Source organism: Oncorhynchus keta, chromosome 19 (assembly GCF_023373465.1).
Source record: "Oncorhynchus keta strain PuntledgeMale-10-30-2019 chromosome 19, Oket_V2, whole genome shotgun sequence".
Lineage (NCBI taxonomy): Eukaryota > Metazoa > Chordata > Actinopteri > Salmoniformes > Salmonidae > Oncorhynchus > Oncorhynchus keta.
In genome coordinates, this window is record NC_068439.1 from 75653793 (window position 1) to 75670103 (window position 16311).

The following is a 16311-nucleotide window of genomic DNA, read 5'->3' on the forward strand; positions in this document are numbered from 1 at the left end:
GCTGCATCACAACCGGACGTGATTGGAAGTCCCGTAGGGCGGCGCACAATTACCCCGGCGTCGTCCGGGTTAGGCCGGGGTAAGCAGTCATTGTAAAATAAGAATGTGTTCTTAAGACTTGCCTAGTTAAATAAAGGTTAAATAAAATAATGAGTGGGACCATTTTTCTGGGTAGGAGGTAAACCCCGAAAGTGTTAAAAATGTACTAAAAATATGCCCATGTGGTGAATCCACCCCCTCAGTTTCAGATGCTTCCTGTGAGAGGAAATGTGAGGATTCATCCCTAAAACTCCACTCCAATGAGGCCCTAGAGGACTCTGGGAGTGACACATTCCCCTACTGGGAAAGATGTTAGTTGATAGGCTATATATGGAATATGGACCATCACGCATTAAGCTGGAATAGATTTGCCAGTTTGCCCAGGGAGAATATATATATATATATATATTTTTTTTTTTTTATGTGAAACCTCTTTCGTTATTATTTCAAACATGCCTTTACATTTTCACACTAACCAGGTTTCCATCCAACCTTTTTAGTCAAGTAAAGTATATGTCTGATAAAAAAAAAATTAAGCAAAGTCACAACAGGCCTGATGGAAACCTCAAATTTGTTTGTAAACTTTCCAAATGTAGGCAAAACGAAATACGCTAGGCAAGGTGGGATATCATTTTGTTTCTAAAATGATGGCAGTGGAAACACATTCATGTGCAAATGTCGATATAATAACCATATCAAAGTACACTTGAGTCACCAGATGACACGACTCAGGAAAACATGCAGTTTATTAGGCTACAGATGAAATAAGTTATGAACTTCACAGGGTGGTGAAAGTGCACAGTGATGAGCTTGATGCTCATTGTCAAAAAAAATAACCGAGGGTCTTATTCTGGTGACGTGATGATCGTTGATTGCCTGCCTTTTGACAAATAAAAATGACCTTGCCATTTTGTCCATAATCATTTCATCATGTAGGTACTGTAGCCTACCCGCACAGTATCCGCGAGCTGTTGGCTAGAGCGCAAGTACCAAAACCAGAGTGGCACATTCGCTATGTTGGGGGGAATAATCAGAAGTAAAACTTTAATTGAAAGACATTTAACTTGTATTTTTAAACCGCAAAACGTATGTTTATGTGAACTACATCATCAGGCAAACCTTTCCCACAACAATTCAATTTAATGGAAACATCTCTGCTGGGAAAATGCCATTTTAAAATATTTGCAATTTGTTGGATGGAAACTCAGACATGAAAATGGAGTATACAAATCAATTCTATGATAATACAGAATGTCATTGATTTTATTATTGGTATCAAATTGGTAGTTACGGTCTTGTCCATACGGGAGTTGCAGCAATGAGACTTGGGAGAGGCGAAGGTCGGGAGCCGCGAGTCCTCCGGAACACAACCCAACCACTGCTTCCTGAAACAACGCCCGCTGAACCCTTAAGCCAACCACACCAACATGTCAGAGGAAACACCATACACCTGGCGACCGCGCCCAGTTATGAGACAAGAGAATCTCCTGCCGGCCAAACCCTCCCCTAACCCGGACGACGCTGGGCCCATTGTGCGCCACCCATGGGTCTCCTGGTCGCGGCCAGCTGCGACTTGAACCAGGATCTCTAGTGGCACAGCTAGCACTGATACAAGTGCTTTAGACCACTGCGCCACTCAGGAGGCCCAGTCATTGATTTGATTTATATATCCAAACACCTGTTGGCTCAAAGACTCATCTACATTTTGAGAGCTTGTGCTTTGCCTCAAGATGGAGGCCATTCTATTTTTTGGTGTGTTTTTGGTTCATGTGTTGCTACATCTAAGACTGCTTCAAGTATGAACATGAGAAATGGAACTGGCCAACAAACGCCTTACACGTATAATCATGATACGAGGCAGATCATGGAATGGAACCATTTCATAATCATGAGTTCTGCTGGCAGGAGATACACATTGGCTGAGCTCATCCCTGGCGGAAAATCGTTTCGAGATTGTGAAACCTGTATTTTCTTCTGCTTAGAATGATTCTTGATAAGAACAGTTTGTTGTTTGTTTCAACATTTGGACAATTTGAGAGTCACTGACGTCATTGATGAGCAATGAAAACAGAAGACGACATGATGGAAGCAGCAAAAATTCCACACCTCAAATGAGCACAACTGACTCTTTGGAGGCAGGTCTTGTTGCTTGTTATTGTCCTTTGACAAGACAAGACAAGTACTAAGAAGCTTTCACAGTTGACAAGATGTGGGTGTCTTTTCACAAGTGCTGTGATCATTTTTAAAAGCAGTGCCACGTCATTCAAACAGTACTTCACCCCACACTTAAATATTTTCCCAAAAACTGTGAACTTACCCTATGCTTACGATGTAGTCTACTTGCTTTGCATCCCACGTTCTTAAAATAAACATTTTAAAAAGTCACCATACACATGCACCACCATTCATTCAATTACCAATAACATACCTAGCTCAGTGCAAACCTGATACACAACTCCAATCATTTAGAAGATACATCTAATTACCAAAGATTCACTTTGGAAAGTGCACTGATGGCTCCAGGAAGTATCTTGTGGGGTCCACTTAGGGCCCGTTTCCTGGACATAGTTCATTGCTGGACCTGGACTAAAAAGCACTTTGGGAGTCGCCATTCAACAAGTCCAGGACTACACTGAAGCTGTTCTGGGGAAACTGGCCCTTAAAAAAAGGTACTCCTATTTTCTGAAGGAAGACACCCTGACGGGGAGCTGCTTGCTCTCCTTTCCAAACAGGAAAGGCCTCATCCTGTACGGATTGAAGGGTGGGGGTCCCTTACTACAGCTTCCTGAACCAAGCTCTCCAGAGAGAGTGGGTCATTTGAAAACCATCCAAGGCAGCATTGTTGTGCCACTGCCATCAGCCAAACCTATTCTGCTATACCTTTTGTCTTCTTACTCAATGACCCGTTCAGACTTCCAGAATGGTGAAGCTTGTGCTAAGATATCATTTACAAATCCTGTGAGTGGTTAAGGCAAGACCTGTGTGTGTGATAAATATATATATTTTTAAAATCACACAGTACCAGTCAAGTTTGGACACAGCTACTCATCCAGGGGGTTCTTTATTTGAACTATTTTCTACATTATAGAATAATAGAAGACATCAAAACTATGAAATAATAATTGTAGTAACCAAAGAAAGTGTTAAACAAATCAAAATATATATTTTAGATACTGCAAAAACCATCAAGCGCTATGATGAAATTGGCTCTCATGAGGAACGCAACAGGAAAGGAAGTGTTTCCTTTACTTAACTAGGCAAGTCAGTTAATGAACAAATACTTATTTCCAATGACGAACTACCCTGGCCAAACCCTAACGTTGGACCAATTGTGCACCGCCCTATGGGACTCCCAATCACAGCCGTTTGTGATACAGCCTAGAATCGAACCCAGGGTCTGTAGTGAAGCCTCTAGTACCGAGAGGCAGTGCATTAGACCGCTGTGCCACTCGGGAGAGTTACCTCTGCTCCAGAGAATAAGTTCATTAGAGTTAACTGCACCTCAGATAGCAGCCCAAATAAATGCTTCAAGTAACAGACATCAACATCAGCTGTTCAGAGCGTGAATCAGACCTTCATGGTTGAATTGTTGCAAAGAAACCACTACTAAATGACACCAATAAGAAGAAGAGACTTGTTCGGGCCAAGAAACACGAGCTGTGGACATTAGACCGGTGGAAATCTGTCCTTTGGTCTGATGAGTCCAAATTTGAGATGTGGGAACTCCTTCAAGACTGTTGGGAAAGCATTCCAGGTGAAACTGGTTGAGAGAAAGCTGTCGTCAAGGCAAAGGGTGCCTACTTAGAAGAATAGTTTGATGTAACACTTTTTTGGTTACTACATGAATGTGTTTTATCTCATAGTGTTGTCTTCACTATTCTTTTACAATGTAGAAAATAATTTAAAAAATTAAGAAAAACCCTTGAGTAGGTGTCCAAACTTTTGACTAGTACTGCACACACACACACACACACACACACACACACTAGGGGGAGTAAAGTGTGTACTGTTATTGACAACAGATAGAAAATACTAATTTGATTAGAGCATCAGGAGTTACTGTCTACATAAAGCAGACTCTTCCTTGCGAGTGTATTCATACAGCATTCCTTCCCCAGTCCATTGTGTGATATCTGAGTTGGACCGCAGGCAGACTGTAGTAAAATGGAGAATTCATGGCATGTGGACTGGGCCCAGCAGAGCATTTCAAAGCCCTCCTTCCACAAATGCAGTAGGCTTCCTGCACCACCACCATTTACTGTCCTTGTTAGAGCAGGGTTTCCTTCATTTGTGTATATGTGCCCTTCATGGTTGTAGGGTTAGCAACACACATAAAAGAACCTTGGATAATTTACTGTCGTAAAAGAACCATGCCAGGGTAGGTCAGCAGTAACCATTAAGCATTGATAATTCTGTTCACATGTTCAGGGTCACGGCAACAGTTGAGATCATTGTAAGCATGCCCATCTGTTCAGGTAGGTCAGAGAGCAAAATACAGCCGTAGCTGCTAGATCTGCATTAGTCAGCCATCTGCTCAGGAGCATCAGCCATCTGCTCAGGGTAGCACTAGTCAGCCATTCCAGGGGTAGCACTAGTCAGCTCTGCTCAGGGTAGTCAGCCATCTGTTCAGGGTAGCACTAGTCAGCCATCTGTTCAGGGTAGCACTAGTCAGCCATCTGTTCAGGGTAGCACTAGTCAGCCATCTGTTCAGGGTAGCACTAGTCAGCCGTCTGTTCAGGGTAGCACTAGTCAGCCATCTGTTCAGGGTAGCACTAGTCAGCCATCTGTTCAGGGTAGCACTAGTCAGCCATCTGTTCAGGGTAGTACTAGTCAGCCATCTGTTCAGGGTAGTACTAGTCACTAGTATGTTCAGACCGAAGGTCCCAGAGGCATGAATAGCGATGGCATGTTGGACTGAGCATTATGTTCCAAACAAAGAAGGTAAAAACTATACCACATGGCTCAGTTGTCCAATGAACGACAGACTGTACCGCATTGTTTTCATATTTCCATCACAGACCTTTGCCACATGTCGACGGGGGCAGAAATTCATCGGGAGACAATCGCAGCAAAATGTCAAACATGCTTTCTTTCTCCAGGGCCAGTTGCACCAGATTCACGAAGCTGCCGCTGATCAACCAGCTCTCAGCAACAGACAATATAGGACAAATGTCTTGAGGATCATGGAGTTCTTGAGGCTTGGTGCCTTTGTAGGCCTACATGGCTCATATTTCCTTTTTTTGTGCTAACGGTTTCTTTTCTCACAGGGTGGCCTTTATCTGTCTGGGATCAGAAAAATGGTGAGTGGATTGGCACCCCAGCGCTGCGAGCCACAGGCCAGACTCAGTCATCCCAGAGAGGAACTGGGTGTGCCTACCACTGCCCCTGCCTTGACACTGCTTAGCCCTTACACATGGGACCTATTGTTGCATACTTTCCACATGTTCCACCACTCAGAAATGGCTTCACAATGCTAGTCCCAGCATGAGGGCGTGATTAATGATGATGGAGGATGGAGAGGACAACTTTTTTTAAATATATATTTTTTTTTTTATGTAACAAAATGTGGAATAAGTCAAGGGGTCGGAATCCTTTCCGAATGCGCTGTGTGTGATATATATATATATCACACACAGCGCATTCGGAAAGGATTCCACCCCTTGACTTATTCCACATTTTGTTACATTACAGCCTTACTATAAAATTGATCAAATTGTTTTCCCTCAATCTACACACAATACCCCATCATGACAAAGCAAGAACACGGTTAGACATTGTTGCAAATGTATTAAAAAAAAAAAACAGATATCACATTTACATAAGTATTCAGACCCTTTACTCAGTACTTTGTTGAAACACCTTTGGCAGCGATTACAGCATTGAGTCTTCTTGGGTATGATGCTACAAGCTTGGCACACCTGTATTTGGAGAATTTCTCCCATTCTTCTCTGCAGATCGTCTCAAGCTCTGTCAGGTTGGAGGAGCGTCGCTGCACAGCTATTTTCTGTTTTCTCCAGAGATGTTTGATCGGGTTAAAGTCTGGGCTCTGCATGGGCCACTCAAGGACATGGAGACTTTTTCCAAAGCCACTCCTGTGTTGTCTTGGATGTGTGCCTATGTTCGTTGTCCTGTTGGAAGGGGAACCTTCACCCCAGTCGGAGGTCCTGAGTGCTCTGGAGCATGTTTTTAATCAAGGATCTCTCTGTACTTTGCGCTGTTCATCTTTCCCTTGATCCTGACTTGTCTCCCAGTCCCTGCCACTGAAAAACATCCCCACAGCATCATGCTGCCACCACTATGCTTCAGCGTAGGGATGGTGCCAGGTTTCCTCCAGATTGATCTGCCAAGTGTCACATCTTGGTTATCAGACCAGATTATTTTGTTTCTCATGGTCTGAGAGTCTTTAGGTGCCTTTTGGCAAGCCTCAGTAAAAGGCTGTCATGTGCCTTTTACTGAGGAGTGGCTTCCGTCTTGCCACTATCATAAAGGCCTGATTGGTGGAGTGTTGTAGAGATGGTTGTCCTTCTGAAAATGGTCTCCCATCTCCACAAAGGAACTCTGGAGCTCTTTCAGAGTGATCATCGGGTTCTTGGTCACCTCCCTGACCAAGGCCCTTCTCCCCCATGATTGCTCAGTTTGGCCAGGCAGCTAGCACTAGGGAGAGTCTTGGTGGTTCCAAACTTCTTCCATTTTTTTAAATATGTAACTTTCCCACATGAACAAGTCCAATAAACAAGATGTTTATCTTTCATTTGATGTATCTACCCAGGGTGTCCGATTTAAAAAAATAAATTTAAAAAAATAAAAATAATAATATATAATATGCTTTACTGCGAAAGCACAACATATGATTATGTTGGGTTATAGCCAAGTCAAAAAACCACAGCCATTTTTCCAGCCAAAGATAGGAGTCACAAAAAGCAGAAATATATAGATACAATTAATCACTAATCTTTGATCTTCATCAGATAACACTCATAGGACATCATGTTAAGCAATACATGTATGTTTTGTTCGATAATGTGCATATTTACATCCAAAAATCTGTTTACATTGGTGCGTTACGTGCAGTAATGTTTTGATTGCAAAACATCTGGTGAGTTTGCAAAAATACTCATAATAAACATTGATAAAAGATACTAGTGTTATTCACAGAATTAAGGAGACTTCTCCTTAATGCAACCGCTGTGTCAGATTTCAAAAAAACTTTACGGAAAAAGCATAATCTGAGAACGGCGCTCAGAGCCCAATCCAGCCAGAGAAATATCTGCCATTTTGGAGTCAACAGAAGTTAGAAACAACACCATAAATATTCACTTACCTTTTTGATCTTCATCAGAAGGCACTCCCAGGAATCCCAGTTTGACACTAAATGACTGATTTGTTACATAATTTATGTCCAAATAGCCACTTGTTGTTAGCGTGTTCAGCCCAGTAATCCATCTTCATGTGGCGCAGGCACTTCGTCCAGACAACTTGAAATGTTCCGTTACAGTCCTTTAGAAACATGTGAAATGATGTATGGAATCAATCGTTAGGATGTTTTTAATATAAAACATCAATAATGTTCCAACCGGAGAATTCCTTTGTCTTCAGATACGCACTGGAACGAGAGAACTGTCGGGAGCGTGCATCATGAGACCAAGGCTCTCTGCCAGACCACTGACTCAAAGAGGTCTCATGAGCACCTCCTTTAAAGTAGAATCTATATATTTCTGCTTTTTGTGACTCCTATCTTTGGCTGGAAAAATGGCTGTGGTTTTTTGACTTGGCTATAACCTAACATAATCATATGTTGTGCTTTCGCAGTAAAGCATATTATATATTATTATTATTAATTTTTTTTTAATTTTTTTTTTTTATTATTTTTTTATTTTTTTATATATTTTTTTAAAATCGGACACCATGGGTAGATACATCAAATGAAAGATAAACATCTTGTTTATTGGACTTGTCCATGTGGGAAAGTTACATATTAAAAAAATAAAAAAGAATTTCACGTGCTACCTTTTCAGCGGAATGTTGGGGAGGGGTTCCGCTAGCGGAACGCCTGCCCTAGAAAGGTTAAAGGACACGTGTAGTTTCGCGTCCATATCCAATGAGAATGTCTGCTCGAAAAACAGCTTACGGGAGGAAGGATTAACACTGCTGATAAAGAGCTAACATTCTGCAAATGCGGTGTAACTTTATCTGTAACTGATTCCTTCAGCATTTCCATGTATCGTTCCACACATTTAAATGTTGATGGAAGTCTCTCCATCTGAATAAAGAAAGATACCGTGCTCTGTCATATGCATGATGCCCAGTGTGGCAGTGGAAAGAGTGACTAGCCTGCTGGCAACCACATTTGTGTTGGCAAGGGCTGCATTATTTCAATGTGAACATTGCTTATAACTTAGGCCATTGATTCAACATATCTTACAATGACTCATTGACATAAAAAAACATACAAATTATCCCCTAACATTTTACATGTTCTCAATGCACAACAGCAAATATCTATTTGCTCAGTGGGGACAGTGTACAAAGCCCAAATAACAACCACAAGGTTGTTTCTGTTGACCAAGACACTGATAACGAGGTTTGTGATGAGATAACCTGTTTCATTGGTCCACAAAGATATTCACAGGTCGGCTCGGGCGATATATTCTTTACACCGTATATACAGGTGTGTTTCAAAATACCGACTGTATGATTTTCCGTACCGGGGAGGGGGTCATCCCCACCTCACGGGAGGCTGCATGCTACGCCACTGCTTGTGACTAACTAGAAGTATAACTAGAAGAAATTTGATACATCTTAGATAAAGTGTCATCCAGCTCAGGGTTCCAGCTATACATTTGCTTAGTTGCTAGCTAAGTGGCTAGACATCAAGATTCATTTGTTGGTTACAGCAGAGACATACAATCCTCTCCTGGATCAAGATCCCGGTTGCATAAATAGGTGTGTAAAGATTTTGAATAGTGTCCCTTGTGCGCACTTCTGGTATTACCATATATCTCATTATGGTACAGAAACTGTATGAAAATCTGGATACCGCCCAGGCACTACTGCGCTATGCAAGAAAGATATGAACATGGATGGTAATGCAGAAGGTGACTGAGGCTTGACACTGGAGGTGACAGGGCGATGATACCTGGTTATTAACTGTAGAATCCTTAGCAGTGTGAAAGGAACAGAAATTCACAACAAATGCAGAGATGTCTCGAATATGTCTGCAGGCTGTGCTGTCTGAAAGGGCATTAACCTAAGGAATGGAATGCAAGGCCTTTGGCCCATCGAAACTCATTCAGAAAGAGATACCAGACGTTGAACTATCGACAACACATTTCTGATTCCACTGGCCTTGTGGCCAGTGTGGTTTCACAAGTGGGCCCTGGGCAGCACGTGATGGTCATTTTTTCAGGTGACCATGCTCAGGTGCAGCAGCAGGCTTATCGGTGTTTAGAAAAGGGTGGAGCAAACCCATCTCTAGGCCAACAGAGCAATTATCCCACAGGCTGTTGTAATACAATCAGCTGATGTAAATGGACAAATTGCGGGGTTGAGAATGACGCACATACTCAAGGTGCAGGCAATGATGTATTAAATAACTTACCTTGGAGTAATCAGAGGCTGAAAATATAGGCTAGTGAAATACTATATGGGCGTATGGTAGAATAGCTGAAAATTAGATTTTTTTTGCAAAGAAATTAACTATTCCAACTGAGAGATTTGGCCATTAAACAGGATTGATAGCACTTAGATGCGTACATGAGTCGGGCTCACAGTTCGTCATGTAGCCCTGTCTGCAACCTCAAGATCGGTGTCACCATCAGTCCACGAGAAGATTCCCTCAAGGACAGGGGTCAAACACAAGCCGGAGGGTGGGTTTAGTAAAAACGTTTATTCTTTCAAATGACTACAACCAAATCAAAACTGGGTAGAAATGATAATGGACTTAGATTTATACAGTTTCTTGACCGTGTCCAGTTCGGTAATAAATCACTGAAACTAAAGCTCGACGGTCAGGGAGTATTGAAAGGAGGACTATTGTTTGCAAATTTTGCCTGCGAAGAACCAGCTCATTTTCAGAGCGGTCCTCCGTTGAACACTGAATGCAGCCCCCGGGGCAAAATTTGTTCGACACCCCTGGTCTAGGCGAACCGTTAAGACGCTGGTTTCTCCTGTGGGTCCAGGTTTCAGACCCTGCTCATGGACACATTGCATCCTATGATAAATACATTTATATAATTTGTCCTGTTCCACATATGTACAAGTGTGTAACCTGTACAAGTGAGGTGAAAAAAACCAAATCACATTTCTTTCTTCATATCCCACTCCCCCTCCTGAGAGTGGGGTCACGGAATGGGATCAGACATGATTGATGGTGGGTAGGGTTTAGTGCCCTGCTCGTGGACAGGTCGACATATTTGTTTTACCATGGTTTGCTCAGGGATTTGAACTAGCAACCAACGCTCTAACCCTTAAGACTACCTGCCATCCACTTGTAGTCTCTCTTTTGCATTGACAGTATGACAAGTTGTCAGTGATTAGGCTTTTTGTAAGCTGTCCCAACATTGGATCATCGATATACTCCTCACAACCATAGAACAACTTCACCAGAATGTTTCAAAACTATGAGAGCTGCTTTTATCTCAGGCATCTGAACGTGTTACTTTTAAAATGGGTCACAATGTTACCATAAAGGCGTTGTTCAACAATGGTCTGTCAGTGTTGTCAGCTGATGACCACAAAATTGCATATTATTTGCGTTAAGCTGCCAGTTTGCTCATATACACAACATTAGGCTGTTTGCCCTCCATGTTGTCAGAAAGACAGATAAATAACTTTTCTAAGGAATCAGATTTTTTTTAACAACCGATGAAGGAATTCGACGAAAGGCACATTTCCGACACATCATCATACTGTATCAGCTGTAACCTTTCACATCTCATCAATTGACAGGGTTTAAAATGAACTTTTGCAACTTACCGCAGTGCTGAAAGTTTCTAAAACTTTACTGAGAACTCCTTTGTGGCACGACAATGTTGCGGTTACATTCGCAGTATTATTTGACAGTTGTTCAATGACCCTAAAAGTTGAAAACGTTCTTATAATTCCGAGGAGTTTGACTGCGCCTGGACGAGCCGATGTAGGCCAAATGTAGTGTTTGATTCTGTCCGTACAGTGGTTTTCATTCCACTGACTGGTGAACGCCGCCCCCTTTCCCCTGCGTCCCTCGTTGAACTTATTTTAATATATATATATATATTTGCATCGTCTTTTTGTCAGCATGAAAAAGACGATGCAAATAAAGAAAACACAGTTATTTAAATGTTTAACAGCAAGCGTTGGATTAGAATGCACCACGATTATTCACGGCATAATGAAATGTAAAACATGCGTCAGCAGGAAGTCATCCTTTGCTTGAGATGCACGAGGCATTTTTTAAAAAGTGGGCTGGCGTGACGAGCAATACTGTAGGCTAGTGTTCCTATTGTCTCAGTCCCTAAATATGCGATGATTGTCATGTTTACTGAAGGTGTAGGCTACATAGGTGTGACAACACGTGTCATGTTCCCCTCAGTCAACGAAATGGTGAATGCACCCAACAAATATCTATATAAATGCAGTCTGACCCCATTTTTGTTGCTTGTTTCTCTAGTAATCTAGCTTGTTTATCTCACAATCTCTAAAAGCAATATGGTGTCGTGCCACATTACATTTTATAGCATATCTATCACTATCAAATGTGTGAGAATAAAATTGAACACTGTGTTGGAATTGTTACACCTGCAAGAACTACTACTGTCTATAGTGGGCATCTATCCCCGCTCCACCAGTAAAAAAGACATAGATAATCTATGATAACAGCATCGCAATGTCAGACAAATAGCTGCGAGAAATAGCCTACATTAAAGCATGTCTGACTTCCTGCCGGCTGAGTGTGTGAGAGTGATGGATCTTGCAGTCATTCCCTCTCCCCGAGGGATTACAATGTATTGAACAGGTGTGAGAATGGTGTTGAGCCCGTTTCCATTAATCCACACCCACCGCTTGTTAAATTGTCCCAACTAGTGGTTTTTCAACTGGGGCCGTAGTCTGTCTTTTCCAGGAAGGGGAAAGATATTATCTGAACTGTCTATGATATCTCTCAATCACCTCAAACAGTTTCTGTTGGAAGGTTGGTTGATTGGCAGCTGCTGTGGGAGAATTGTGATACATCAAATCTGTTAACATGGCCTTGCGTTGACCCCTGACAGAACATCACACGACAACACAATATTTTGAACACATCATAAGAGTGTGATTTGTGGAAAAGGGGACACTAAAAAAGAGCATTCTATAAAGTGTTGTCCTATCCCAAAGACTGTTTTTACTTCACAATCACAGATATGAAAGGACTGGAAAGATTAGCCAATATGTCAGAAACGTAACCTGGCTAAATTGTTTATACCCACACAATAATTTCATATCGGAAATGGGGGAGTCAATAGATTATCTGCATGTGACCCTTGTGGATGGGAAATTGATGTAAACACTACACACTCCCCCTCCTGAATAAAGCATATACTGTTTAGCATATCATGCATACTGCGGCTATTATTATCAGGCAAGAAGGCCTACAGTACCGTCATGTCACTTGAAGCAAGGTAAAAGCTGCCCCTTACCACAGATCTATAGCAATGATGTATATAAACCCTGGATTGCATATGCTATGTATTGGCCAATGAGAGGCTTAATAGACATCGGCCACCAAATTGGCACTCCCCAGAAGGGGCAGTATTTCAATAAAATGTTTCAAGGACCTAAAATCACATGTACAGTACCAGATGAAAAGTTTTGACACATCCACTCATTCAAGGATTTTGCTTTATTTTTTGCATATGTTCTACATTGTAGAATAATAGTGAAGACATCAAAACTATGAAATAACACATATGGAATCATGTAGTAACCAAAAAAGTGTTCAACAAATCCAAATATATTTCATATTTTAGATTTTTCAAAGTAGCCACCCTTTGCCCCAGATGACAGCTTGGCACACTCTCGCCATTCTCTCAACCAGCTTCATGAGTTAGTCACCTGGAATGCATTTCAATTAACAGGTGTGCCTTGTTAAAAGTTTATTTGTGGAATTTCTTTCCTTAATGCGTTTATTCCAATCAGTTGTGTTGTGACGAGCCAATCAGTTGTGTTGTGACGAGCCAATCAGTTGTGTTGTGACGAGCCAATCAGTTGTGTTGTGACGAGCCAATCAGTTGTGTTGTGACGAGCCAATCAGTTGTGTTGTGACGAGCCAATCAGTTGTGTGGTGACGAGCAAATCAGTTGTGTTGTGACGAGCCAATCAGTTGTGTTGTGACGAGCCAATCAGTTGTGTTGTGACGAGCCAATCAGTTGTGTTGTGACGAGCCAATCAGTTGTGTTGTGACGAGCCAATCAGTTGTGTTGTGACGAGCCAATCAGTTGTGTTGTGACGAGCCAATCATTTGTGTTGTGACGAGCCAATTATTTGTGTTGTGACGAGCCAATCAGTTGTGTTGTGACGAGCCAATCAGTTGTGTTGTGACGAGCCAATCAGTTGTGTTGTGACAAGCTAATCAGTTGTGTTGTGACAGTGTAGGGGTGATATACAGGACATAGCCCTATTTAGTAAAAGACCAAGTCCATATTATGGCAAGAACAGCTTAAATAAGCACAGAAAAATGACAGTCCATCATTACTTTAAGACATGAAGGTCAGTCAATAAAGAACATTTCAAGAACTTTGAACGTTTCTTCAAGTGCAGTCACAAAAACCATTAAGCGATATGATGAAACTGGCTCTCATGAGGACCGCCACAGGACAGGAAGACCCAGACTTACCTCTGCTGCAGAGGATACGTTCATTAGAGTTACCAGCCTCAGAAATTGCAGCCCAAATAAATGCTTCACAGAATTCAAGTAACAGACAGTATCTCAACATCAACTGTTCAGAGGAGACTGTGTGAATCAGGCCTTCATAGTCAAATTGCTGCAAAGAAACCACTACTAAAGGACAGCAACAAGAAGAAGAGACTTGCTTGGGCCAAAAACACGAGCAATGGATATTAGGCTGGTGGAAATCTGTCCTTTGGTCTGATGAGTCCAAATTTGAGATTTGTAGTTCCAACCGCCATGTCTTTGTGTGACGCAGAGTAGGTGAACGGATGATCTCTGCATGTGAGGTTCCCACCCTCAAGCATGGAGGAGAGGTGTGATGGTGCTTTGCTGGTGACACTGTCAGTGATTTATTTAGAATTCAAGGCACACTTAACCAGCATGGCTACCACAGCATTCTGCAGCGATACGCCATCCCACCTGGTTTGCGTTTAGTGGGACTATTGTTTGTTTTTCAACAGGACAATGACCCTATGCGCCTCCAGGCTACGTAAGGGCTATTTGACCAAGGAGAGTGACGGAGTACTGCATCAGATGACCTGGACTCCACAATCACCCAAACTCAGCCCAATTGAGATGGTTTGGGGGTGATTTGGACCTCAGAGTGAAGGAAAAGCAGCCAACAAGTGCTCAGCATATGTGGGAACTCCTTCAAGACTGCTGGAAAAGCATTCCAGGTGAAGCTGGTTGAGAGAATGGCAAGTGTGCAAAGCTATCATCAAGGCAAAGGGTGGCTACTTTTTGAAGAATCTAAAATATAGTTTGGTTTAACATTTGTAGCTACTACATGACTCCATGTGTTATTTCATAGTAGTGATGTCTTCACTATTAATTCTACAATGTAGAAAATAGTAAAATTAAAGAAAAACCCTTGAATGAGTAGGTGTGTCAACTTTCGACTGGTACTGTAAGTATTTATTTATTTTAGTGGGGACAGTACAACATTTTTTAAATAGAAAATATTAGTCAAAAAATAATTTATACATGAATGAATGCATATCTATAGCTTCCAGAATTTTTATTGAGTACCAAAATGGCTAAGTGGATTCAAAACAGCGCCCCTGTTTGTCATCTACGGTTAAAACATATATCATTGATCTACAGTACGATCAGATTACCTTTGCCCCTTACTCCAACCTTAGAGTGCCTTTAAAAAGTAACAAGAGTGTTCGCAAATGGCCTATGTGGCATCAATGTGAGACAGAAACAGTCATTCTAGTGCGAAAATACACTAGAAATTGTTAACAGTATAATGTTGGTCATAAAGTCACTCTCGTCTAAATGGAGTTTGGAACATCCACGCTAAATGAAGGTTGGGTTTTAATTTGAATATGTACATTTGCCCACTAACATGGGGTGGACAGCTGTGTTGATTGCTCTCTATCCAATAGCATAGACAGGTACACAGACCTGCCCAGCAGTCTGACTTTGTTCCCCAAAGACATGTCGCACATTTCTTTACTTGAAAAATACTGCACCAAACACCTTAATTAATATAAAATTATGCAACTAAAACATCCTCTGCATTGTTTTGTAAGGTAATTACAGATTTATTGAGTTCTAATATTCATTCTGGGGATTTTGAGGAAGTGAAAAGGGCTAGATAGGCTAAAGTGTCTCAAGAGGGACAAACATTAACCAAACAGGGAACCAGTCAAGAAACACACCCCCCAAGACTGAAATCAACATGTTCTGATAAGCAAAAGAAAAACACTTGCCAATCGGCTTGTTCAGTGGCTCTTTAATAAAAACCATTGGGAGGAAAAAAATATATCTGAGCCTGGCCATCTGACCCTAACTGGATGTCTGCTCTAATTGGTTGAGCCCACTCGTCAGGAAGTCCACATCCATTATCAAATCAAGACACACTTTTCCATTTAAATCCGGGATTGTGTAATGGATTGCAACAAGCTCAGATTGCATTACCAAGCAGGAAGTCTAACATCTACAGGTGACCCTATTCTGGAGGTAAACAAACTAAGGGCAGGTCCACGCAAGTCAGGAATCTTCAAATTGCTTGGGGAAAGTATTCACTTGGAAGGAGAAAGCATACACAAGCTTAAGTCAAAAGCAATCATGAAGGTAAAATAATTTCGGCTTGTTATGCATTTGATTATGAAATTTGGGGAGGATTCCAAACGGTGTTTGCCTATTCAGAACAAGTAGGTGATTGTGTTACAATTCAATTTAAATTCTATATTGACAATTTTGGATTGCCCTCACTCTAATAAATCGGCACGCAGAACCAAATATGTCTAAGGAGAGATTACTTTGAGGATATATCCTCGGAGGATATTGACCAACCATATACCTCTATATACCGTAAATATAAGACAGCATGTGACTGGAACAAGCTACGTTTAGCTACG

At 41.6% G+C, this 16311-nt stretch overlaps 1 protein-coding gene across 1 annotated transcript in view; it reads right to left on the bottom strand.

Moving 5' to 3' along the window:
• LOC118398858 (pleckstrin homology domain-containing family G member 3) overlaps positions 1-11441 on the bottom strand; it is a 124578-nt gene extending 113137 nt beyond the window's left edge. The window contains exon 1 of the mRNA XM_052471313.1: positions 11014-11441. The gene's annotated coding sequence lies outside the window, so the exon portion shown is untranslated. The remainder of the gene's footprint in view (positions 1-11013) is intronic.
• Positions 11442-16311: the final 4870 nt, after the last annotated feature.